Genomic DNA, 18,086 nt, shown 5'->3' with positions numbered 1-18,086 from the left:
CTAGATGCTTAAAAGTACAAAACTCACTAGGCCCAGAGCCTACGGCCACACCACACTGAATGCGCCCGATCTCGGAAGCTAAGCAGGGTGGGGCCTAGTTAGTACCTGGATGGGAGACTGCCTGGGAATACCAGGTGCTGTAGGCTTTTTTGTGCTCCATGATTAGTAATTGCGCAACTTCTCAATTATTTTTCAAATTTGGTATGTTTCCAAAATAATTGTATCCCGTTTTATAGCGGAAATGTTGGACAACATCATGAGGGCTGGAGCTACCTTTTTACATAGAATTAGCATACAGGTAGTGTGTTCATGGGTAATAAATCGACTTTCACATGTAATGCAGTACAGAGAATATTGAGTCCTTCAAGAGGCATGAAAGAAAACCATTATTGTGTTGATTGTTCTCTCCACCTCCCTGCAACAGACACAGGATGGATGAATTAAAGTTATCCTACCAGACATAGGAGTCCTGAATGGGCCCACCAGTCTTATATATCTCGCCTGATCGAGCCTGATCGAGCGATGAGCGTGGTATCATGTTGCAAGTGGCTGCATGGCTTAGCTTACTAAATGCAAATGCATAAGAGTAATATTCTTAGCATTCCTAGAGCCTACGGCCACACCACACTGAATGCACCTGATCTCGTCTGATCTCAGAAGTTAAGCAGTGTTAGGCCTAGTTAGTACCTGGATGGGAGACCGCCTGGGAATACCAGGTGCTGTAGGCTTTTTTGTGCTCCAAGTTCAGGAAGTGAGCCCTTTCTCAATTGCCTTTCAAAACTGCAAGGTCTAGCCGACTAGATGCTTAAAAGTACAAAACTCACTAGGCCCAGAGCCTACGGCCACACCACACTGAATGCGCCTGATCTCGTCTGATCTCAGAAGCTAAGCAGTGTTGGGCCTAGTTAGTACCTGGATGGGAGACCGCCTGGGAATACCAGGTGATGTAGGCTTTTTTGTACTCCAAGTTCAGGAAGTGAGCCATTTCTCAATTGCCTTTCAAAACTGCAAGGTCTAGCCGACTAGATGCTTAAAAGTACAAAACTCACAAGGCCCAGAGCCTACGGCCACACCACACTGAATGTGCACGATCTCGTCTGATCTCAGAAGCTAAGCAGTGTCGGGCCTCGTTAGTACCTGGATGGGAGACCGCCTGGGAATACCAGGTGCTGTAGGCTTTTTTGTGCTCCAAGTTCAGGAAGTGAGCCATTTCACAATTGCCTTTCAAAACTGCAAGGTCTAGCCGACTAGATGCTTAAAAGTACAAAACTCACTAGGCCCAGAGCCTACGGCCACACCACACTGAATGCGCCCGATCTCGGAAGCTAAGCAGGGTCGGGCCTAGTTAGTACCTGGATGGGAGACTGCCTGGGAATACCAGGTGCTGTAGGCTTTTTTGTGCTCCATGATTAGTAATTGCGCAACTTCTCAATTATTTTTCAAATTTGGTATGTTTCCAAAATAATTGTATCCCGTTTTATAGCGGAAATGTTGGACAACATCATGAGGGCTGGAGCTACCTTTTTACATAGAATTAGCATACAGGTAGTGTGTTCAGGGGTAATAAATCGACTTTCACATGTAATGCAGTACAGAGAATATTGAGTCCTTCAAGAGGCATGAAAGAAAACCATTATTGTGTTGATTGTTCTCTCCACCTCCCTGCAACAGACACAGGATGGATGAATTAAAGTTATCCTACCAGACATAGGAGTCCTGAATGGGCCCACCAGTCTTATATATCTCGCCTGATCGAGCGATGAGCGTGGTATCATGTTGCAAGTGGCTGCATGGCTTAGCTTACTAAATGCAAATGCATAAGAGTAATATTCTTAGCATTCCTAGAACCTACGGCCACACCACACTGAATGCACCCGATCTTGTCTGATCTCGGAAGTTAAGCAGTGTTAGGCCTAGTTAGTACCTGGATGGGAGACCGCCTGGGAATACCAGGTGCTGTAGGCTTTTTTGTGCTCCAAGTTCAGGAAGTGAGCCCTTTCTCAATTGCCTTTCAAAACTGCAAGGTCTAGCCGACTAGATGCTTAAAAGTACAAAACTCACTAGGCCCAGAGCCTATGGCCACACCACACTGAATGCGCCTGATCTCGTCTGATCTCAGAAGCTAAGCAGTGTCGGGCCTAGTTAGTACCTGGATGGGAGACCGCCTGGGAATACCAGGTGCTGTAGGCTTTTTTGTACTCCAAGTTCAGGAAGTGAGCCATTTCTCAATTGCCTTTCAAAACTGCAAGGTCTAGCCGACTAGATGCTTAAAAGTACAAAACTCACAAGGCCCAGAGCCTACGGCCACACCACACTGAATGCGCCCGATCTCGTCTGATCTCGGAAGCTAAGCAGTGTCGGGCCTAGTTAGTACCTGGATGGGAGACCACCTGGGAATACCAGGTGCTGTAGGCTTTTTTGTACTCCAAGTTCAGGAAGTGAGCCATTTCACAATTGCCTCTCAAAACTGCAAGGTCTAGCCGACTAGATGCTTAAAAGTACAAAACTCACTAGGCCCAGAGCCTACGGCCACACCACACTGAATGCGCCCGATCTCGGAAGCTAAGCAGGGTCGGACCAAGTTAGTACCTGGATGGAAGACTGCCTGGGAATACCAGGTGCTGTAGGCTTTTTTGTGCTCCATGATTAGTAATTGCGCAACTTCTCAATTATTTTTCAAATTTGGTATGTTTCCAAAATAATTGTATCCCGTTTTATAGCGGAAATGTTGGACAACATCATGAGGGCTGGAGCTACCTTTTTACATAGAATTAGCATACAGGTAGTGTGTTCATGGGTAATAAATCGACTTTCACATGTAATGCAGTACAGAGAATATTGAGTCCTTCAAGAGGCATGAAAGAAACCCATTATTGTGTTGATTGTTCTCTCCACCTCCCTGCAACAGACACAGGATGGATGAATTAAAGTTATCCTACCAGACATAGGAGTCCTGAATGGGCCCACCAGTCTTATATATCTCGCCTGATCGAGCCTGATCGAGCGATGAGCGTGGTATCATGTTGCAAGTGGCTGCATGGCTTAGCTTACTAAATGCAAATGCATAAGAGTAATATTCTTAGCATTCCTAGAGCCTACGGCCACACCACACTGAATGCACCCGATCTCGACTGATCTTGGAAGTTAAGCAGTGTTAGGCCTAGTTAGTACCTGGATGGGAGACCGCCTGGGAATACCAGGTGCTGTAGGCTTTTTTGTGCTCCAAGTTCAGGAAGTGAGCCCTTTCTCAATTGCCTTTCAAAACTGCAAGGTCTAGCCGACTAGATGCTTAAAAGTACAAAACTCACTAGGCCCAGAGCCAATGGCCACACCACACTGAATGCGCCTGATCTCGTCTGACCTCAGAAGCTAAGCAGTGTCGGGCCTAGTTAGTACCTGGATGGGAGACCGCCTGGGAATACCAGGTGCTGTAGGCTTTTTTGTACTCCAAGTTCAGGAAGTGAGCCATTTCTCAATTGCCTTTCAAAACTGCAAGGTCTAGCCGACTAGATGCTTAAAAGTACAAAACTCACAAGGCCCAGAACCTACGGCCACACCACACTGAATGCGCCCGATCTCGTCTGATCTCGGAAGCTAAGCAGTGTCGGGCCTCGTTAGTACCTGGATGGGAGACCGCCTGGGAATACCAGGTGCTGTAGGCTTTTTTGTGCTCCAAGTTCAGGAAGTGAGCCATTTCACAATTGCCTTTCAAAACTGCAAGGTCTAGCCGACTAGATGCTTAAAAGTACAAAACTCACTAGGCCCAGAGCCTACGGCCACACCACACTGAATGCGCCCTATCTCGGAAGCTAAGCAGGGTCGGGCCTAGTTAGTACCTGGATGGGAGACTGCCTGGGAATACCAGGTGCTGTAGGCTTTTTTGTGCTCCATGATTAGTAATTGCGCAACTTCTCAATTATTTTTCAAATTTGGTATGTTTCCAAAATAATTGTATCCCGTTTTATAGCGGAAATGTTGGACAACATCATGAGGGCTGGAGCTACCTTTTTACATAGAATTAGCATACAGGTAGTGTGTTCATGGGTAATAAATCGACTTTCACATGTAATGCAGTACAGAGAATATTGAGTCCTTCAAGAGGCATGAAAGAAACCCATTATTGTGTTGATTGTTCTCTCCACCTCCCTGCAACAGACACAGGATGGATGAATTAAAGTTATCCTACCAGACATAGGAGTCCTGAATGGGCCCACCAGTCTTATATATCTCGCCTGATCGAGCCTGATCGAGCGATGAGCGTGGTATCATGTTGCAAGTGGCTGCATGGCTTAGCTTACTAAATGCAAATGCATAAGAGTAATATTCTTAGCATTCCTAGAGCCTACGGCCACACCACACTGAATGCACCCGATCTCGACTGATCTTGGAAGTTAAGCAGTGTTAGGCCTAGTTAGTACCTGGATGGGAGACCGCCTGGGAATACCAGGTGCTGTAGGCTTTTTTGTGCTCCAAGTTCAGGAAGTGAGCCCTTTCTCAATTGCCTTTCAAAACTGCAAGGTCTAGCCGACTAGATGCTTAAAAGTACAAAACTCACAAGGCCCAGAACCTACGGCCACACCACACTGAATGCGCCTGATCTCGTCTGACCTCAGAAGCTAAGCAGTGTCGGGCCTAGTTAGTACCTGGATGGGAGACCGCCTGGGAATACCAGGTGCTGTAGGCTTTTTTGTACTCCAAGTTCAGGAAGTGAGCCATTTCTCAATTGCCTTTCAAAACTGCAAGGTCTAGCCGACTAGATGCTTAAAAGTACAAAACTCACAAGGCCCAGAACCTACGGCCACACCACACTGAATGCGCCCGATCTCGTCTGATCTCGGAAGCTAAGCAGTGTCGGGCCTCGTTAGTACCTGGATGGGAGACCGCCTGGGAATACCAGGTGCTGTAGGCTTTTTTGTGCTCCAAGTTCAGGAAGTGAGCCATTTCACAATTGCCTTTCAAAACTGCAAGGTCTAGCCGACTAGATGCTTAAAAGTACAAAACTCACTAGGCCCAGAGCCTACGGCCACACCACACTGAATGCGCCCTATCTCGGAAGCTAAGCAGGGTCGGGCCTAGTTAGTACCTGGATGGGAGACTGCCTGGGAATACCAGGTGCTGTAGGCTTTTTTGTGCTCCATGATTAGTAATTGCGCAACTTCTCAATTATTTTTCAAATTTGGTATGTTTCCAAAATAATTGTATCCCGTTTTATAGCGGAAATGTTGGACAACATCATGAGGGCTGGAGCTACCTTTTTACATAGAATTAGCATACAGGTAGTGTGTTCATGGGTAATAAATCGACTTTCACATGTAATGCAGTACAGAGAATATTGAGTCCTTCAAGAGGCATGAAAGAAACCCATTATTGTGTTGATTGTTCTCTCCACCTCCCTGCAACAGACACAGGATGGATGAATTAAAGTTATCCTACCAGACATAGGAGTCCTGAATGGGCCCACCAGTCTTATATATCTCGCCTGATCGAGCCTGATCGAGCGATGAGCGTGGTATCATGTTGCAAGTGGCTGCATGGCTTAGCTTACTAAATGCAAATGCATAAGAGTAATATTCTTAGCATTCCTAGAGCCTACGGCCACACCACACTGAATGCACCCGATCTCGTCTGATCTTGGAAGTTAAGCAGTGTCAGGCCTAGTTAGTACCTGGATGGGAGACCGCCTGGGAATACCAGGTGCTGTAGGCTTTTTTTGTGCTCCAAGTTCAGGAAGTGAGCCCTTTCTCAATTGCCTTTTAAAACTGCAAGGTCTAGCCGACTAGATGCTTAAAAGTACAAAACTCACTAGGCCCAGAGCCTACGGCCACACCACACTGAATGCGCCTGATCTCGTCTGATCTCAGAAGCTAAGCAGTGTCGGGCCTAGTTAGTACCTGGATGGGAGACCGCCTGGGAATACCAGGTGCTGTAGGCTTTTTTGTACTCCAAGTTCAGGAAGTGAGCCATTACTCAATTGCCTTTCAAAACTGCAAGGTCTAGCCGACTAGATGCTTAAAAGTACAAAACTCACAAGGCCCAGAGCCTACGGCCACACCACACTGAATGCACCCGATCTCGTCTGATCTCGGAAGCTAAGCAGTGTCGGGCCTCGTTAGTACCTGGATGGGAGACCGCCTGGGAATACCAGGTGCTGTAGGCTTTTTTGTGCTCCAAGTTCAGGAAGTGAGCCATTTCACAATTGCCTTTCAAAACTGCAAGGTCTAGCCGACTAGATGCTTAAAAGTACAAAACTCACTAGGCCCAGAGCCTACGGCCACACCACACTGAATGCGCCCGATCTCGGAAGCTAAGCAGGGTTGGGCCTAGTTAGTACCTGGATGGGACACTGCCTGGGAATACCAGGTGCTGTAGGCTTTTTTGTGCTCCATGATTAGTAATTGCGCAACTTCTCAATTATTTTTCAAATTTGGTATGTTTCCAAAATAATTGTATCCCGTTTTATAGCGGAAATGTTGGACAACATCATGAGGGCTGGAGCTACCTTTTTACATAAAATTAGCATACAGGTAGTGTGTTCATGGGTAATAAATCGACTTTCACATGTAATGCAGTACAGAGAATATTGAGTCCTTCAAGAGGCATGAAAGAAAACCATTATTGTGTTGATTGTTCTCTCCACCTCCCTGCAACAGACACAGGATGGATGAATTAAAGTTATCCTACCAGACATAGGAGTCCTGAATGGGCCCACCAGTCTTATATATCTCGCCTGATCGAGCCTGATCGAGCGATGAGCGTGGTATCATGTTGCAAGTGGCTGCATGGCTTAGCTTACTAAATGCAAATGCATAAGAGTAATATTCTTAGCATTCCTAGAGCCTACGGCCACACCACACTGAATGCACCCGATCTCGTCTGATCTCGGAAGTTAAGCAGTGTTAGGCCTAGTTAGTACCTGGATGGGAGACCGCCTGGGAATACCAGGTGCTGTAGGCTTTTTTGTGCTCCAAGTTCAGGAAGTGAGCCCTTTCTCAATTGCCTTTCAAAACTGCAAGGTCTAGCCGACTAGATGCTTAAAAGTACAAAACTCACTAGGCCCAGAGCCTACGGCCACACCACACTGAATGCGCCTGATCTCGTTTGATCTCAGAAGCTAAGCAGTGTCGGGCCTAGTTAGTACCTGGATGGGAGACCGCCTGGGAATACCAGGTGCTGTAGGCTTTTTTGTACTCCAAGTTCAGGAAGTGAGCCATTTCTCAATTGCCTTTCAAAACTGCAAGGTCTAGCCGACTAGATGCTTAAAAGTACAAAACTCACAAGGCCCAGAGCCTACGGCCACACCACACTGAATGCGCCCGATCTCGTCTGATCTCGGAAGCTAAGCAGTGTCGGGCCTCGTTAGTACCTGGATGGGAGACCGCCTGGGAATACCAGGTGCTGTAGGCTTTTTTGTGCTCCAAGTTCAGGAAGTGAGCCATTTCACAATTGCCTTTCAAAACTGCAAGGTCTAGCCGACTAGATGCTTAAAAGTACAAAACTCACTAGGCCCAGAGCCTACGGCCACACCACACTGAATGCGCCCAGGAAGCTAAGCAGGGTCGGGCCTAGTTAGTACCTGGATGGGAGACTGCCTGGGAATACCAGGTGCTGTAGGCTTTTTTGTGCTCCATGATTAGTAATTGCGCAACTTCTCAATTATTTTTCAAATTTGGTATGTTTCCAAAATAATTGTATCCCGTTTTATAGCGGAAATGTTGGACAACATCATGAGGGCTGGAGCTACCTTTTTACATAGAATTAGCATACAGGTAGTGTGTTCATGGGTAATAAATCGACTTTCACATGTAATGCAGTACAGAGAATATTGAGTCCTTCAAGAGGCATGAAAGAAACCCATTATTGTGTTGATTGTTCTCTCCACCTCCCTGCAACAGACACAGGATGGATGAATTAAAGTTATCCTACCAGACATAGGAGTCCTGAATGGGCCCACCAGTCTTATATATCTCGCCTGATCGAGCCTGATCGAGCGATGAGCGTGGTATCATGTTGCAAGTGGCTGCATGGCTTAGCTTACTAAATGCAAATGCATAAGAGTAATATTCTTAGCATTCCTAGAGCCTACGGCCACACCACACTGAATGCACCCGATCTCGTCTGATCTCGGAAGTTAAGCAGTGTCAGGCCTAGTTAGTACCTGGATGGGAGACCGCCTGGGAATACCAGGTGCTGTAGGCTTTTTTGTGCTCCAAGTTCAGGAAGTGAGCCCTTTCTCAATTGCCTTTTAAAACTGCAAGGTCTAGCCGACTAGATGCTTAAAAGTACAAAACTCACTGGGCCCAGAGCCTACGGCCACACCACACTGAATGCGCCTGATCTCGTCTGATCTCAGAAGCTAAGCAGTGTCGGGCCTAGTTAGTACCTGGATGGGAGACCGCCTGGGAATACCAGGTGCTGTAGGCTTTTTTGTACTCCAAGTTCAGGAAGTGAGCCATTTCTCAATTGCCTTTCAAAACTGCAAGGTCTAGCCGACTAGATGCTTAAAAGTACAAAACTCACAAGGCCCAGAGCCTACGGCCACACCACACTGAATGCGTCTGATCTCGGAAGCTAAGCAGTGTCGGGCCTCGTTAGTACCTGGATGGGAGACCGCCTGGGAATAACAGGTGCTGTAGGCTTTTTTGTGCTCCAAGTTCAGGAAGTGAGCCATTTCTCAATTGCCTTTCAAAACTGCAAGGTCTAGCTGACTAGATGCTTAAAAGTACAAAACTCACTAGGCCCAGAGCCTACGGCCACACCACACTGATTGTGCCCGATCTCGTCTGATCTCGGAAGCTAAGCAGTGTCGGGCCTAGTTAGTACCTGGATGGGAAACCACCTGGGAATACCAGGTGCTGTAGGCTTTTTTGTGCTCCAAGTTCAGGAAGTGAGCCATTTCACAATTGCCTTTCAAAACTGCAAGGTCTAGCCGACTAGATGCTTAAAAGTACAAAACTCACAAGGCCCAGAGCCTACGGCCACACCACACTGAATGCACCCGATCTTCTCTGATCTCGGAAGCTAAGCAGTGTCGGGCCTCGTTAGTACCTGGATGGGAGACCGCCTGGGAATACCAGGTGCTGTAGGCTTTTTTGTGCTCCAAGTTCAGGAAGTGAGCCATTTCTCAATTGCCTTTCAAAACTGCAAGGTCTAGCTGACTAGATGCTTAAAAGTACAAAACTCACTAGCCCCAGAGCCTACGGCCACACCACACTGATTGCGCCCGATCTCGTCTGATCTCGGAATCTAAGCAGTGTCGGGCCTAGTTAGTACCTGGATGGGAGACCACCTGGGAATACCAGGTGCTGTAGGCTTTTTTGTGCTCCAAGTTCAGGAAGTGAGCCATTTCACAATTGCCTTTCAAAACTGCAAGGTCTAGCCGACTAGATGCTTAAAAGTACAAAACTCACAAGGCCCAGAGCCTACGGCCACACCACACTGAATGCGTCTGATCTCAGAAGCTAAGCAGTGTCGGGCCTCGTTAGTACCTGGATGGGAGACTGCCTGGGAATACCAGGTGCTGTAGGCTTTTTTGTGCTCCAAGTTCAGGAAGTGAGCCATTTCACAATTGCCTTTCAAAACTGCAAGGTCTAGCCGACTAGATGCTTAAAAGTACAAAACTCACTAGGCCCAGAGCCTACGGCCACACCACACTGAATGCGCCCGATCTCGGAAGCTAAGCAGGGTCGGGCCTAGTTAGTACCTGGATGGGAGACTGCCTGGGAATACCAGGTGCTGTAGGCTTTTTTGTGCTCCATGATTAGTAATTGCGCAACTTCTCAATTATTTTTCAAATTTGGTATGTTTCCAAAATAATTGTATACCGTTTTATAGCGGAAATGTTGGACAACATCATGAGGGCTGGAGCTACCTTTTTACATAGAATTAGCATACAGGTAGTGTGTTCATGGGTAATAAATCGACTTTCACATGTAATGCAGTACAGAGAATATTGAGTCCTTCAAGAGGCATGAAAGAAAACCATTATTGTGTTGATTGTTCTCTCCACCTCCCTGCAACAGACACAGGATGGATGAATTAAAGTTATCCTACCAGACATAGGAGTCCTGAATGGGCCCACCAGTCTTATATATCTCGCCTGATCGAGCCTGATCGAGCGATGAGCGTGGTATCATGTTGCAAGTGGCTGCATGGCTTAGCTTACTAAATGCAAATGCATAAGAGTAATATTCTTAGCATTCCTAGAGCCTATGGCCACACCACACTGAATGCACCCGATCTCGTCTGATCTCGGAAGTTAAGCAGTGTCAGGCCTAGTTAGTACCTGGATGGGAGACCGCCTGGGAATACCAGGTGCTGTAGGCTTTTTTGTGCTCCAAGTTCAGGAAGTGAGCCCTTTCTCAATTGCCTTTTAAAACTGCAAGGTCTAGCCGACTAGATGCTTAAAAGTACAAAACTCACAAGGCCCAGAGCCTACGGCCACACCACACTGAATGCGCCCAATCTCGGAAGCTAAGCAGTGTCGGGCCTCGTTAGTACCTGGATGGGAGACCGCCTGGGAATACCAGGTGCTGTAGGCTTTTTTGTGCTCCAAGTTCAGGAAGTGAGCCATTTCTCAATTGCCTTTCAAAACTGCAAGGTCTAGCTGACTAGATGCTTAAAAGTACAAAACTCACTAGGCCCAGAGCCTACGGCCACACCACACTGATTGCGCCCGATCTCGTCTGATCTCGGAAGCTAAACAGTGTCGGGCCTAGTTAGTACCTGGATGGGAGACCACCTGGGAATACCAGGTGCTGTAGGCTTTTTTGTGCTCCAAGTTCAGGAAGTGAGCCATTTCACAATTGCCATTCAAAACTGCAAGGTCTAGCCGACTAGATGCTTAAAAGTACAAAACTCACAAGGCCCAGAGCCTACGGCCACACCACACTGAATGCGTCTGATCTCGGAAGCTAAGCAGTGTCGGGCCTCGTTAGTACCTGGATGGGAGACCGCCTGGGAATACCAGGTGCTGTAGGCTTTTTTGTGCTCCAAGTTCAGGAAGTGAGCCATTTCACAATTGCCTTTCAAAACTGCAAGGTCTAGCCGACTAGATGCTTAAAAGTACAAAACTCACTAGGCCCAGAGCCTACGGCCACACCACACTGAATGCGCCCGATCTCGGAAGCTAAGCAGGGTCGTGCCTAGTTAGTACCTGGATGGGAGACTGCCTGGGAATACCAGGTGCTGTAGGCTTTTTTGTGCTCCATGATTAGTAATTGCGCAACTTCTCAATTATTTTTCAAATTTGGTATGTTTCCAAAATAATTGTATCCCGTTTTATAGCGGAAATGTTGGACAACATCATGAGGGCTGGAGCTACCTTTTTACATAGAATTAGCAGACAGGTAGTGTGTTCATGGGTAATAAATCGACTTTCACATGTAATGCAGTACAGAGAATATTGAGTCCTTCAAGAGGCATGAAAGAAAACCATTATTGTGTTGATTGTTCTCTCCACCTCCCTGCAACAGACACAGGATGGATGAATTAAAGTTATCCTACCAGACATAGGAGTCCTGAATGGGCCCACCAGTCTTATATATCTCGCCTGATCGAGCCTGATCGAGCGATGAGCGTGGTATCATGTTGCAAGTGGCTGCATGGCTTAGCTTACTAAATGCAAATGCATAAGAGTAATATTCTTAGCATTCCTAGAGCCTACGGCCACACCACACTGAATGCACCCGATCTCGTCTGATCTCGGAAGTTAAGCAGTGTCAGGCCTAGTTAGTTCCTGGATGGGAGACCGCCTGGGAATACCAGGTGCTGTAGGCTTTTTTGTGCTCCAAGTTCAGGAAGTGAGCCCTTTCTCAATTGCCTTTTAAAACTGCAAGGTCTAGCCGACTAGATGCTTAAAAGTACAAAACTCACTAGGCCCAGAGCCTACGGCCACACCACACTGAATGCGCCTGATCTCGTCTGATCTCAGAAGCTAAGCAGTGTCGGGCCTAGTTAGTACCTGGATGGGAGACCGCCTGGGAATACCAGGTGCTGTAGGCTTTTTTGTACTCCAAGTTCAGGAAGTGAGCCATTTCTCAATTGCCTTTCAAAACTGCAAGGTCTAGCCGACTAGATGCTTAAAAGTACAAAACTCACAAGGCCCAGAGCCTACGGCCACACCACACTGAATGCGCCCGATCTCGTCTGATCTCGGAAGCTAAGCAGTGTCGGGCCTCGTTAGTACCTGGATGGGAGACCACCTGGGAATACCAGGTGCTGTAGGCTTTTTTGTGCTCCAAGTTCAGGAAGTGAGCCATTTCACAATTGCCTTTCAAAACTGTAAGGTCTAGCCGACTAGATGCTTAAAAGTACAAAACTCACAAGGCCCAGAGCCTACGGCCACACCACACTGAATGCGTCTGATCTCGGAAGCTAAGCAGTGTTGGGCCTCGTTAGTACCTGGATGGGAGACCACCTGGGAATACCAGGTGCTGTAGGCTTTTCTGTGCTCCAAGTTCAGGAAGTGAGCCATTTCACAATTGCCTTTCAAAACTGCAAGGTCTAGCCGACTAGATGCTTAAAAGTACAAAACTCACTAGGCCCAGAGCCTACGGCCACACCACACTGAATGCGCCTGATCTCGGAAGCTAAGCAGGGTCGGGCCTAGTTAGTACCTGGATGGGAGACTGCCTGGGAATACCAGGTGCTGTAGGCTTTTTTGTGCTCCATGATTAGTAATTGCGCAACTTCTCAATTATTTTTCAAATTTGGTATGTTTCCAAAATAATTGTATACCGTTTTATAGCGGAAATGTTGGACAACATCATGAGGGCTGGAGCTACCTTTTTACATAGAATTAGCATACAGGTAGTGTGTTCATGGGTAATAAATCGACTTTCACATGTAATGCAGTACAGAGAATATTGAGTCCTTCAAGAGGCATGAAAGAAAACCATTATTGTGTTGATTGTTCTCGCCACCTCCCTGCAACAGACACAGGATGGATGAATTAAAGTTATCCTACCAGACATAGGAGTCCTGAATGGGCCCACCAGTCTTATATATCTCGCCTGATCGAGCCTGATCGAGCGATGAGCGTGGTATCATGTTGCAAGTGGCTGCATGGCTTAGCTTACTAAATGCAAATGCATAAGAGTAATATTCTTAGCATTCCTAGAGCCTACGGCCACACCACACTGAATGCACCCGATCTCGTCTGATCTCGGAAGTTAAGCAGTGTTAGGCCTAGTTAGTACCTGGATGGGAGACCGCCTGGGAATACCAGGTGCTGTAGGCTTTTTTGTGCTCCAAGTTCAGGAAGTGAGCCCTTTCTCAATTGCCTTTCAAAACTGCAAGGTCTAGCCGACTAGATGCTTAAAAGTACAAAACTCACTAGGCCCAGAGCCTACGGCCACACCACACTGAATGCGCCTGATCTCGTTTGATCTCAGAAGCTAAGCAGTGTCGGGCCTAGTTAGTACCTGGATGGGAGACCGCCTGGGAATACCAGGTGCTGTAGGCTTTTTTGTACTCCAAGTTCAGGAAGTGAGCCATTTCTCAATTGCCTTTCAAAACTGCAAGGTCTAGCCGACTAGATGCTTAAAAGTACAAAACTCACAAGGCCCAGAGCCTACGGCCACACCACACTGAATGCGCCCGATCTCGTCTGATCTCGGAAGCTAAGCAGTGTCGGGCCTCGTTAGTACCTGGATGGGAGACCGCCTGGGAATACCAGGTGCTGTAGGCTTTTTTGTGCTCCAAGTTCAGGAAGTGAGCCATTTCACAATTGCCTTTCAAAACTGCAAGGTCTAGCCGACTAGATGCTTAAAAGTACAAAACTCACTAGGCCCAGAGCCTACGGCCACACCACACTGAATGCGCCCAGGAAGCTAAGCAGGGTCGGGCCTAGTTAGTACCTGGATGGGAGACTGCCTGGGAATACCAGGTGCTGTAGGCTTTTTTGTGCTCCATGATTAGTAATTGCGCAACTTCTCAATTATTTTTCAAATTTGGTATGTTTCCAAAATAATTGTATCCCGTTTTATAGCGGAAATGTTGGACAACATCATGAGGGCTGGAGCTACCTTTTTACATAGAATTAGCATACAGGTAGTGTGTTCATGGGTAATAAATCGACTTTCACATGTAATGCAGTACAGAGAATATTGAGTCCTTCAAGAGGCATGAAAGAAACCCATTATTGTGTTGATTGTTCTCTCCACCTCCCTGCAACAGACACAGGATGGATGAATTAAAGTTATCCTACCAGACATAGGAGTCCTGAATGGGCCCACCAGTCTTATATATCTCGCCTGATCGAGCCTGATCGAGCGATGAGCGTGGTATCATGTTGCAAGTGGCTGCATGGCTTAGCTTACTAAATGCAAATGCATAAGAGTAATATTCTTAGCATTCCTAGAGCCTACGGCCACACCACACTGAATGCACCCGATCTCGTCTGATCTCGGAAGTTAAGCAGTGTCAGGCCTAGTTAGTACCTGGATGGGAGACCGCCTGGGAATACCAGGTGCTGTAGGCTTTTTTGTGCTCCAAGTTCAGGAAGTGAGCCCTTTCTCAATTGCCTTTTAAAACTGCAAGGTCTAGCCCACTAGATGCTTAAAAGTACAAAACTCACTGGGCCCAGAGCCTACGGCCACACCACACTGAATGCGCCTGATCTCGTCTGATCTCAGAAGCTAAGCAGTGTCGGGCCTAGTTAGTACCTGGATGGGAGACCGCCTGGGAATACCAGGTGCTGTAGGCTTTTTTGTACTCCAAGTTCAGGAAGTGAGCCATTTCTCAATTGCCTTTCAAAACTGCAAGGTCTAGCCGACTAGATGCTTAAAAGTACAAAACTCACAAGGCCCAGAGCCTACGGCCACACCACACTGAATGCGTCTGATCTCGGAAGCTAAGCAGTGTCGGGCCTCGTTAGTACCTGGATGGGAGACCGCCTGGGAATAACAGGTGCTGTAGGCTTTTTTGTGCTCCAAGTTCAGGAAGTGAGCCATTTCTCAATTGCCTTTCAAAACTGCAAGGTCTAGCTGACTAGATGCTTAAAAGTACAAAACTCACTAGGCCCAGAGCCTACGGCCACACCACACTGATTGTGCCCGATCTCGTCTGATCTCGGAAGCTAAGCAGTGTCGGGCCTAGTTAGTACCTGGATGGGAAACCACCTGGGAATACCAGGTGCTGTAGGCTTTTTTGTGCTCCAAGTTCAGGAAGTGAGCCATTTCACAATTGCCTTTCAAAACTGCAAGGTCTAGCCGACTAGATGCTTAAAAGTACAAAACTCACAAGGCCCAGAGCCTACGGCCACACCACACTGAATGCACCCGATCTCGTCTGATCTCGGAAGCTAAGCAGTGTCGGGCCTCGTTAGTACCTGGATGGGAGACCGCCTGGGAATACCAGGTGCTGTAGGCTTTTTTGTGCTCCAAGTTCAGGAAGTGAGCAATTTCTCAATTGCCTTTCAAAACTGCAAGGTCTAGCTGACTAGATGCTTAAAAGTACAAAACTCACTAGGCCCAGAGCCTATGGCCACACCACACTGATTGCGCCCGATCTCGTCTGATCTCGGAAGCTAAGCAGTGTCGGGCCTAGTTAGTACCTGGATGGGAGACCACCTGGGAATACCAGGTGCTGTAGGCTTTTTTGTGCTCCAAGTTCAGGAAGTGAGCCATTTCACAATTGCCTTTCAAAACTGCAAGGTCTAGCCGACTAGATGCTTAAAAGTACAAAACTCACAAGGCCCAGAGCCTACGGCCACACCACACTGAATGCGTCTGATCTCGGAAGCTAAGCAGTGTCGGGCCTCGTTAGTACCTGGATGGGAGACTGCCTGGGAATACCAGGTGCTGTAGGCTTTTTTGTGCTCCAAGTTCAGGAAGTGAGCCATTTCACAATTGCCTTTCAAAACTGCAAGGTCTAGCCGACTAGATGCTTAAAAGTACAAAACTCACTAGGCCCAGAGCCTACGGCCACACCACACTGAATGCGCCCGATCTCGGAAGCTAAGCAGGGTCGGGCCTAGTTAGTACCTGGATGGGAGACTGCCTGGGAATACCAGGTGCTGTAGGCTTTTTTGTGCTCCATGATTAGTAATTGCGCAACTTCTCAATTATTTTTCAAATTTGGTATGTTTCCAAAATAATTGTATACCGTTTTATAGCGGAAATGTTGGACAACATCATGAGGGCTGGAGCTACCTTTTTACATAGAATTAGCATACAGGTAGTGTGTTCATGGGTAATAAATCGACTTTCACATGTAATGCAGTACAGAGAATATTGAGTCCTTCAAGAGGCATGAAAGAAAACCATTATTGTGTTGATTGTTCTCTCCACCTCCCTGCAACAGACACAGGATGGATGAATTAAAGTTATCCTACCAGACATAGGAGTCCTGAATGGGCCCACCAGTCTTATATATCTCGCCTGATCGAGCCTGATCGAGCGATGAGCGTGGTATCATGTTGCAAGTGGCTGCATGGCTTAGCTTACTAAATGCAAATGCATAAGAGTAATATTCTTAGCATTCCTAGAGCCTATGGCCACACCACACTGAATGCACCCGATCTCGTCTGATCTCGGAAGTTAAGCAGTGTCAGGCCTAGTTAGTACCTGGATGGGAGACCGCCTGGGAATACCAGGTGCTGTAGGCTTTTTTGTGCTCCAAGTTCAGGAAGTGAGCCCTTTCTCAATTGCCTTTTAAAACTGCAAGGTCTAGCCGACTAGATGCTTAAAAGTACAAAACTCACAAGGCCCAGAGCCTACGGCCACACCACACTGAATGCGCCCAATCTCGGAAGCTAAGCAGTGTCGGGCCTCGTTAGTACCTGGATGGGAGACCGCCTGGGAATACCAGGTGCTGTAGGCTTTTTTGTGCTCCAAGTTCAGGAAGTGAGCCATTTCTCAATTGCCTTTCAAAACTGCAAGGTCTAGCTGACTAGATGCTTAAAAGTACAAAACTCACTAGGCCCAGAGCCTACGGCCACACCACACTGATTGCGCCCGATCTCGTCTGATCTCGGAAGCTAAGCAGTGTCGGGCCTAGTTAGTACCTGGATGGGAGACCACCTGGGAATACCAGGTGCTGTAGGCTTTTTTGTGCTCCAAGTTCAGGAAGTGAGCCATTTCACAATTGCCATTCAAAACTGCAAGGTCTAGCCGACTAGATGCTTAAAAGTACAAAACTCACAAGGCCCAGAGCCTACGGCCACACCACACTGAATGCGTCTGATCTCGGAAGCTAAGCAGTGTCGGGCCTCGTTAGTACCTGGATGGGAGACCGCCTGGGAATACCAGGTGCTGTAGGCTTTTTTGTGCTCCAAGTTCAGGAAGTGAGCCATTTCACAATTGCCTTTCAAAACTGCAAGGTCTAGCCGACTAGATGCTTAAAAGTACAAAACTCACTAGGCCCAGAGCCTACGGCCACACCACACTGAATGCGCCCGATCTCGGAAGCTAAGCAGGGTCGTGCCTAGTTAGTACCTGGATGGGAGACTGCCTGGGAATACCAGGTGCTGTAGGCTTTTTTGTGCTCCATGATTAGTAATTGCGCAACTTCTCAATTATTTTTCAAATTTGGTATGTTTCCAAAATAATTGTATCCCGTTTTATAGCGGAAATGTTGGACAACATCATGAGGGCTGGAGCTACCTTTTTACATAGAATTAGCAGACAGGTAGTGTGTTCATGGGTAATAAATCGACTTTCACATGTAATGCAGTACAGAGAATATTGAGTCCTTCAAGAGGCATGAAAGAAACCCATTATTGTGTTGATTGTTCTCTCCACCTCCCTGCAACAGACACAGGATGGATGAATTAAAGTTATCCTACCAGACATAGGAGTCCTGAATGGGCCCACCAGTCTTATATATCTCGCCTGATCGAGCCTGATCGAGCGATGAGCGTGGTATCATGTTGCAAGTGGCTGCATGGCTTAGCTTACTAAATGCAAATGCATAAGAGTAATATTCTTAGCATTCCTAGAGCCTACGGCCACACCACACTGAATGCACCCGATCTCGTCTGATCTCGGAAGTTAAGCAGTGTCAGGCCTAGTTAGTACCTGGATGGGAGACCGCCTGGGAATACCAGGTGCTGTAGGCTTTTTTGTGCTCCAAGTTCAGGAAGTGAG

At 47.3% G+C, this 18,086-nt stretch overlaps 38 non-coding genes and 23 pseudogenes across 38 annotated transcripts; all 61 read left to right on the top strand.

The window, feature by feature from the left end:
* Positions 1–37: 37 nt before the first annotated feature.
* Positions 38–146, top strand: LOC138457520 (5S ribosomal RNA; annotated as a pseudogene).
* Positions 147–609: 463 nt separating this feature from the next.
* LOC138460956 (5S ribosomal RNA) lies at positions 610–728 on the top strand. The gene has a single exon (XR_011263607.1). It is a non-coding gene; the product is annotated as a 5S ribosomal RNA (ribosomal RNA).
* Positions 729–834: 106 nt separating this feature from the next.
* On the top strand, positions 835–953 carry LOC138462974 (5S ribosomal RNA). Its single transcript, XR_011265560.1, has one exon. It is a non-coding gene; the product is annotated as a 5S ribosomal RNA (ribosomal RNA).
* Positions 954–1,059: 106 nt separating this feature from the next.
* Positions 1,060–1,178, top strand: LOC138455500 (5S ribosomal RNA; annotated as a pseudogene).
* Positions 1,179–1,284: 106 nt separating this feature from the next.
* LOC138457077 (5S ribosomal RNA) lies at positions 1,285–1,393 on the top strand (annotated as a pseudogene).
* Positions 1,394–1,846: 453 nt separating this feature from the next.
* On the top strand, positions 1,847–1,965 carry LOC138454010 (5S ribosomal RNA). Its single transcript, XR_011260706.1, has one exon. It is a non-coding gene; the product is annotated as a 5S ribosomal RNA (ribosomal RNA).
* Positions 1,966–2,071: 106 nt separating this feature from the next.
* Positions 2,072–2,190, top strand: LOC138461746 (5S ribosomal RNA). Its single transcript, XR_011264352.1, has one exon. It is a non-coding gene; the product is annotated as a 5S ribosomal RNA (ribosomal RNA).
* A 106-nt stretch (positions 2,191–2,296) lies between these two features.
* On the top strand, positions 2,297–2,415 carry LOC138460717 (5S ribosomal RNA). The gene has a single exon (XR_011263387.1). It is a non-coding gene; the product is annotated as a 5S ribosomal RNA (ribosomal RNA).
* A 106-nt stretch (positions 2,416–2,521) lies between these two features.
* On the top strand, positions 2,522–2,630 carry LOC138458685 (5S ribosomal RNA; annotated as a pseudogene).
* Positions 2,631–3,093: 463 nt separating this feature from the next.
* LOC138454090 (5S ribosomal RNA) lies at positions 3,094–3,212 on the top strand. Its single transcript, XR_011260783.1, has one exon. It is a non-coding gene; the product is annotated as a 5S ribosomal RNA (ribosomal RNA).
* A 106-nt stretch (positions 3,213–3,318) lies between these two features.
* On the top strand, positions 3,319–3,437 carry LOC138464758 (5S ribosomal RNA). The gene has a single exon (XR_011267336.1). It is a non-coding gene; the product is annotated as a 5S ribosomal RNA (ribosomal RNA).
* Positions 3,438–3,543: 106 nt separating this feature from the next.
* On the top strand, positions 3,544–3,662 carry LOC138464213 (5S ribosomal RNA). The gene has a single exon (XR_011266795.1). It is a non-coding gene; the product is annotated as a 5S ribosomal RNA (ribosomal RNA).
* Positions 3,663–3,768: 106 nt separating this feature from the next.
* Positions 3,769–3,877, top strand: LOC138459137 (5S ribosomal RNA; annotated as a pseudogene).
* Positions 3,878–4,340: 463 nt separating this feature from the next.
* On the top strand, positions 4,341–4,459 carry LOC138454089 (5S ribosomal RNA). Its single transcript, XR_011260782.1, has one exon. It is a non-coding gene; the product is annotated as a 5S ribosomal RNA (ribosomal RNA).
* A 106-nt stretch (positions 4,460–4,565) lies between these two features.
* On the top strand, positions 4,566–4,684 carry LOC138463317 (5S ribosomal RNA). The gene has a single exon (XR_011265904.1). It is a non-coding gene; the product is annotated as a 5S ribosomal RNA (ribosomal RNA).
* Positions 4,685–4,790: 106 nt separating this feature from the next.
* On the top strand, positions 4,791–4,909 carry LOC138464212 (5S ribosomal RNA). Its single transcript, XR_011266794.1, has one exon. It is a non-coding gene; the product is annotated as a 5S ribosomal RNA (ribosomal RNA).
* A 106-nt stretch (positions 4,910–5,015) lies between these two features.
* Positions 5,016–5,124, top strand: LOC138459135 (5S ribosomal RNA; annotated as a pseudogene).
* Positions 5,125–5,587: 463 nt separating this feature from the next.
* Positions 5,588–5,706, top strand: LOC138463651 (5S ribosomal RNA). Its single transcript, XR_011266238.1, has one exon. It is a non-coding gene; the product is annotated as a 5S ribosomal RNA (ribosomal RNA).
* Positions 5,707–5,813: 107 nt separating this feature from the next.
* LOC138455498 (5S ribosomal RNA) lies at positions 5,814–5,932 on the top strand. Its single transcript, XR_011262003.1, has one exon. It is a non-coding gene; the product is annotated as a 5S ribosomal RNA (ribosomal RNA).
* A 106-nt stretch (positions 5,933–6,038) lies between these two features.
* LOC138458976 (5S ribosomal RNA) lies at positions 6,039–6,157 on the top strand. Its single transcript, XR_011262512.1, has one exon. It is a non-coding gene; the product is annotated as a 5S ribosomal RNA (ribosomal RNA).
* Positions 6,158–6,263: 106 nt separating this feature from the next.
* LOC138457671 (5S ribosomal RNA) lies at positions 6,264–6,372 on the top strand (annotated as a pseudogene).
* A 463-nt stretch (positions 6,373–6,835) lies between these two features.
* Positions 6,836–6,954, top strand: LOC138458365 (5S ribosomal RNA). Its single transcript, XR_011262402.1, has one exon. It is a non-coding gene; the product is annotated as a 5S ribosomal RNA (ribosomal RNA).
* Positions 6,955–7,060: 106 nt separating this feature from the next.
* LOC138461158 (5S ribosomal RNA) lies at positions 7,061–7,179 on the top strand. Its single transcript, XR_011263792.1, has one exon. It is a non-coding gene; the product is annotated as a 5S ribosomal RNA (ribosomal RNA).
* Positions 7,180–7,285: 106 nt separating this feature from the next.
* Positions 7,286–7,404, top strand: LOC138462166 (5S ribosomal RNA). The gene has a single exon (XR_011264769.1). It is a non-coding gene; the product is annotated as a 5S ribosomal RNA (ribosomal RNA).
* Positions 7,405–7,510: 106 nt separating this feature from the next.
* Positions 7,511–7,614, top strand: LOC138459626 (5S ribosomal RNA; annotated as a pseudogene).
* Positions 7,615–8,077: 463 nt separating this feature from the next.
* LOC138461473 (5S ribosomal RNA) lies at positions 8,078–8,196 on the top strand. The gene has a single exon (XR_011264088.1). It is a non-coding gene; the product is annotated as a 5S ribosomal RNA (ribosomal RNA).
* A 106-nt stretch (positions 8,197–8,302) lies between these two features.
* Positions 8,303–8,421, top strand: LOC138455486 (5S ribosomal RNA). The gene has a single exon (XR_011262002.1). It is a non-coding gene; the product is annotated as a 5S ribosomal RNA (ribosomal RNA).
* A 106-nt stretch (positions 8,422–8,527) lies between these two features.
* Positions 8,528–8,636, top strand: LOC138458718 (5S ribosomal RNA; annotated as a pseudogene).
* Positions 8,637–8,742: 106 nt separating this feature from the next.
* On the top strand, positions 8,743–8,861 carry LOC138463533 (5S ribosomal RNA). Its single transcript, XR_011266119.1, has one exon. It is a non-coding gene; the product is annotated as a 5S ribosomal RNA (ribosomal RNA).
* A 106-nt stretch (positions 8,862–8,967) lies between these two features.
* LOC138453875 (5S ribosomal RNA) lies at positions 8,968–9,086 on the top strand. Its single transcript, XR_011260577.1, has one exon. It is a non-coding gene; the product is annotated as a 5S ribosomal RNA (ribosomal RNA).
* A 106-nt stretch (positions 9,087–9,192) lies between these two features.
* Positions 9,193–9,311, top strand: LOC138464946 (5S ribosomal RNA). Its single transcript, XR_011267522.1, has one exon. It is a non-coding gene; the product is annotated as a 5S ribosomal RNA (ribosomal RNA).
* Positions 9,312–9,417: 106 nt separating this feature from the next.
* Positions 9,418–9,526, top strand: LOC138458212 (5S ribosomal RNA; annotated as a pseudogene).
* Positions 9,527–9,632: 106 nt separating this feature from the next.
* On the top strand, positions 9,633–9,741 carry LOC138457076 (5S ribosomal RNA; annotated as a pseudogene).
* A 463-nt stretch (positions 9,742–10,204) lies between these two features.
* LOC138462643 (5S ribosomal RNA) lies at positions 10,205–10,323 on the top strand. Its single transcript, XR_011265238.1, has one exon. It is a non-coding gene; the product is annotated as a 5S ribosomal RNA (ribosomal RNA).
* Positions 10,324–10,429: 106 nt separating this feature from the next.
* On the top strand, positions 10,430–10,538 carry LOC138457757 (5S ribosomal RNA; annotated as a pseudogene).
* A 106-nt stretch (positions 10,539–10,644) lies between these two features.
* Positions 10,645–10,763, top strand: LOC138462426 (5S ribosomal RNA). Its single transcript, XR_011265023.1, has one exon. It is a non-coding gene; the product is annotated as a 5S ribosomal RNA (ribosomal RNA).
* A 106-nt stretch (positions 10,764–10,869) lies between these two features.
* Positions 10,870–10,978, top strand: LOC138457966 (5S ribosomal RNA; annotated as a pseudogene).
* A 106-nt stretch (positions 10,979–11,084) lies between these two features.
* Positions 11,085–11,193, top strand: LOC138458945 (5S ribosomal RNA; annotated as a pseudogene).
* A 463-nt stretch (positions 11,194–11,656) lies between these two features.
* LOC138464963 (5S ribosomal RNA) lies at positions 11,657–11,775 on the top strand. The gene has a single exon (XR_011267538.1). It is a non-coding gene; the product is annotated as a 5S ribosomal RNA (ribosomal RNA).
* Positions 11,776–11,881: 106 nt separating this feature from the next.
* On the top strand, positions 11,882–12,000 carry LOC138455474 (5S ribosomal RNA). The gene has a single exon (XR_011262001.1). It is a non-coding gene; the product is annotated as a 5S ribosomal RNA (ribosomal RNA).
* A 106-nt stretch (positions 12,001–12,106) lies between these two features.
* On the top strand, positions 12,107–12,225 carry LOC138461828 (5S ribosomal RNA). Its single transcript, XR_011264435.1, has one exon. It is a non-coding gene; the product is annotated as a 5S ribosomal RNA (ribosomal RNA).
* A 106-nt stretch (positions 12,226–12,331) lies between these two features.
* Positions 12,332–12,440, top strand: LOC138457553 (5S ribosomal RNA; annotated as a pseudogene).
* A 106-nt stretch (positions 12,441–12,546) lies between these two features.
* Positions 12,547–12,655, top strand: LOC138458052 (5S ribosomal RNA; annotated as a pseudogene).
* Positions 12,656–13,118: 463 nt separating this feature from the next.
* Positions 13,119–13,237, top strand: LOC138458353 (5S ribosomal RNA). Its single transcript, XR_011262400.1, has one exon. It is a non-coding gene; the product is annotated as a 5S ribosomal RNA (ribosomal RNA).
* Positions 13,238–13,343: 106 nt separating this feature from the next.
* LOC138461156 (5S ribosomal RNA) lies at positions 13,344–13,462 on the top strand. Its single transcript, XR_011263790.1, has one exon. It is a non-coding gene; the product is annotated as a 5S ribosomal RNA (ribosomal RNA).
* A 106-nt stretch (positions 13,463–13,568) lies between these two features.
* Positions 13,569–13,687, top strand: LOC138462165 (5S ribosomal RNA). The gene has a single exon (XR_011264768.1). It is a non-coding gene; the product is annotated as a 5S ribosomal RNA (ribosomal RNA).
* A 106-nt stretch (positions 13,688–13,793) lies between these two features.
* LOC138459624 (5S ribosomal RNA) lies at positions 13,794–13,897 on the top strand (annotated as a pseudogene).
* Positions 13,898–14,360: 463 nt separating this feature from the next.
* LOC138461472 (5S ribosomal RNA) lies at positions 14,361–14,479 on the top strand. Its single transcript, XR_011264087.1, has one exon. It is a non-coding gene; the product is annotated as a 5S ribosomal RNA (ribosomal RNA).
* Positions 14,480–14,585: 106 nt separating this feature from the next.
* Positions 14,586–14,704, top strand: LOC138455463 (5S ribosomal RNA). The gene has a single exon (XR_011262000.1). It is a non-coding gene; the product is annotated as a 5S ribosomal RNA (ribosomal RNA).
* A 106-nt stretch (positions 14,705–14,810) lies between these two features.
* LOC138458717 (5S ribosomal RNA) lies at positions 14,811–14,919 on the top strand (annotated as a pseudogene).
* A 106-nt stretch (positions 14,920–15,025) lies between these two features.
* Positions 15,026–15,144, top strand: LOC138463531 (5S ribosomal RNA). Its single transcript, XR_011266118.1, has one exon. It is a non-coding gene; the product is annotated as a 5S ribosomal RNA (ribosomal RNA).
* Positions 15,145–15,250: 106 nt separating this feature from the next.
* Positions 15,251–15,369, top strand: LOC138458963 (5S ribosomal RNA). Its single transcript, XR_011262510.1, has one exon. It is a non-coding gene; the product is annotated as a 5S ribosomal RNA (ribosomal RNA).
* Positions 15,370–15,475: 106 nt separating this feature from the next.
* On the top strand, positions 15,476–15,594 carry LOC138461892 (5S ribosomal RNA). The gene has a single exon (XR_011264497.1). It is a non-coding gene; the product is annotated as a 5S ribosomal RNA (ribosomal RNA).
* Positions 15,595–15,700: 106 nt separating this feature from the next.
* Positions 15,701–15,809, top strand: LOC138458871 (5S ribosomal RNA; annotated as a pseudogene).
* Positions 15,810–15,915: 106 nt separating this feature from the next.
* On the top strand, positions 15,916–16,024 carry LOC138457075 (5S ribosomal RNA; annotated as a pseudogene).
* Positions 16,025–16,487: 463 nt separating this feature from the next.
* On the top strand, positions 16,488–16,606 carry LOC138462642 (5S ribosomal RNA). Its single transcript, XR_011265236.1, has one exon. It is a non-coding gene; the product is annotated as a 5S ribosomal RNA (ribosomal RNA).
* Positions 16,607–16,712: 106 nt separating this feature from the next.
* Positions 16,713–16,821, top strand: LOC138457756 (5S ribosomal RNA; annotated as a pseudogene).
* Positions 16,822–16,927: 106 nt separating this feature from the next.
* LOC138460531 (5S ribosomal RNA) lies at positions 16,928–17,046 on the top strand. The gene has a single exon (XR_011263216.1). It is a non-coding gene; the product is annotated as a 5S ribosomal RNA (ribosomal RNA).
* A 106-nt stretch (positions 17,047–17,152) lies between these two features.
* On the top strand, positions 17,153–17,261 carry LOC138457965 (5S ribosomal RNA; annotated as a pseudogene).
* Positions 17,262–17,367: 106 nt separating this feature from the next.
* On the top strand, positions 17,368–17,476 carry LOC138458943 (5S ribosomal RNA; annotated as a pseudogene).
* A 463-nt stretch (positions 17,477–17,939) lies between these two features.
* Positions 17,940–18,058, top strand: LOC138461471 (5S ribosomal RNA). Its single transcript, XR_011264086.1, has one exon. It is a non-coding gene; the product is annotated as a 5S ribosomal RNA (ribosomal RNA).
* Positions 18,059–18,086: the final 28 nt, after the last annotated feature.

This window comes from Ambystoma mexicanum, chromosome 4p (genome assembly GCF_040938575.1).
Source record: "Ambystoma mexicanum isolate Mex_15411 chromosome 4p, UKY_AmexF1_1, whole genome shotgun sequence".
NCBI lineage: Eukaryota > Metazoa > Chordata > Amphibia > Caudata > Ambystomatidae > Ambystoma > Ambystoma mexicanum.
The sequence above is the reverse complement of the archived record's forward strand: the minus strand, read 5'-3'. Positions and strand labels throughout refer to the sequence as shown.